We start from the raw sequence: 2,232 nt of genomic DNA, 5'->3' as shown, positions 1-2,232 counted from the left end.
GAGGCTGGCAGACCAAGTAAGGAACATAAAGAAAAAGAACTGTCTCTCCCCAACAGAAAGAGAAGAACTGGAAAGGGAAATGTCACACGACAACGAATTACACGAAGACGAACTGAGAAACAATGCCACAGAAGACGACAGGGATGATGAGGTATCAAACAACGACACACGAAGAAACACCGACAACTAAGTATAGAGGACTGCGTCAACATCGAGAACAGAGCACTGGGGCAATATCTGAAAACCAGTGAAGACGAGTGGCTAAAGAGTGCATGGGAAGAAAGACTAATAAAGGTAGGCGAAGACCCAGAAATATACAGAGACAGAAGAATGACAGACAGAACAGAGGACTGGCACAACAAACCAATGCACGGACAATACATGAGACAGACTAAAGAACTAGCCAGCGATGACACATGGCAATGGCTACAGAGGGGAGAGTGAAGAAGGAAACTGAAGGAATGATAACTGCGGCACAAGATCAGGCCCTAAGAACCAGATATGTTCAAAGAACGATAGACGGAAATAACATCTCTCCCATATGTAGGAAGTGCAATACGAAAAATGAGACCATAAACCACATAGCAAGCGAATGCCCAGCACTTGCACAGAACCAGTACAAAAAGAGGCATGATTCAGTGGCAAAAGCCCTCCACTGGAGCCTGTGCAAGAAACATCAGCTACCTTGCAGCAGTAATAAGTGTACGAGCACCAACCTGAGGGAGTGATAGAAAACGATCAGGCAAAGATCCTCTGGGACTATGGTATCAGAACGGATAGGGTGATACGTGCAAACAGACCAGACGTGACGTTAATTGACAAAATCAAGAAGAAAGTATCACTCATTGATGTCGCAATACCATGGGACACCAGAGTTGAAGAGAAAGAAAGGGAAAAAATGGATAAGTAACAAGACCTGAAAATAGAAATAATAAGGATATGGGATATGCCAGTGGAAATTGTACCCATAATCATAGGAGCACTAGGCACGATCCCAAGATCCCTGGAAAGGAACCTAGAAAAACTAGAGGCTGAAGTAGCTCCAGGACTCATGCAGAAGAGTGTGATCCTAGAAACGGCGCACATAGTAAGAAAAGTGATGGACTCCTAAGGAGGCAGGATGCAGCCCGGAACCTCACGCTATAAATACCACCAAGTCGAATTGGAGGACTGTGATAGAGTAAAAAAAAAAAAATAATAATACTAATAGTAATAATAAAATAATAATAATAATAATAATAATAATAATCGCTGACAATGGTAACTGAATAAATAAAGTATTCATTCCTAGATATATTAACACATATATTAATATATTCCTCGTTATAATAATAATAATAATAATAATAATAATAATAATAATAATAATAACCACCCTCTGACGAATGAAATGAAATAACTCGAGTATTTCTAAAATTATTAACACATATTCATACATCAACATATATTAACGTATGTATTAATATCATTAGAGGCAAATACTCAACTTATCCAGCTGCAGTTGCCAGCGAGTGATTATCATATTATTTTTATTATTGTTATTGTGTTTTCCCTTTCCAATGACGTCACGTTCCAAAATACGAGAGGCGAACTGATATTGAGAACTGCCTTCGTCAGGACCTCACAAGTGTCTCATTAAGAGAGCATTTATCGTGCAGGAAAAAATGAAGAGAAAAATGAGTCTTGAGTACTTCCTATTATCGAGGTTCTAATCATTTTTTTCCTGTTTAAATGTGAAACGGAAATGACTCATTACAGTCCATTATAGTGTTCTCGAAAATGAGGAGGGTTTGTGGTTATATCTTTGCTTTGTAGTTTGATGGAGGTATTCTTTCTGAATACGTTTTCTCTCGCCTTCCTTCTTGCCTTTGCAAATGTTTTGCATTTTACTTTGGGTAGGTTGTTTTTATATACATACAAAAGTACATAACTGCATATATACATATTCATACTAAATACATACATACATACGTATCTCAAAAAATTACCATAATGCGATTGGAATATTTTGAAGTAATAAAAGTCCACACTTATAAGAATTTTTAATACACATCTTACACAAGTGTATTCAGAATACATACGTATGTATGCATACATACACACACACACACACATACATACATACATACATACATACATACATACATACATATATATATATATATATATATATGTATATATATATATTTGTGTGTATGTCTGTCCCTTACGTATATAAACACCTATTAAGAC

The sequence above is a fragment of the Macrobrachium nipponense genome, chromosome 9 (assembly GCF_015104395.2).
Source record: "Macrobrachium nipponense isolate FS-2020 chromosome 9, ASM1510439v2, whole genome shotgun sequence".
Classification (NCBI taxonomy): Eukaryota; Metazoa; Arthropoda; class Malacostraca; order Decapoda; family Palaemonidae; genus Macrobrachium; species Macrobrachium nipponense.
The sequence above is the reverse complement of the archived record's forward strand: the minus strand, read 5'-3'. Positions refer to the sequence as shown.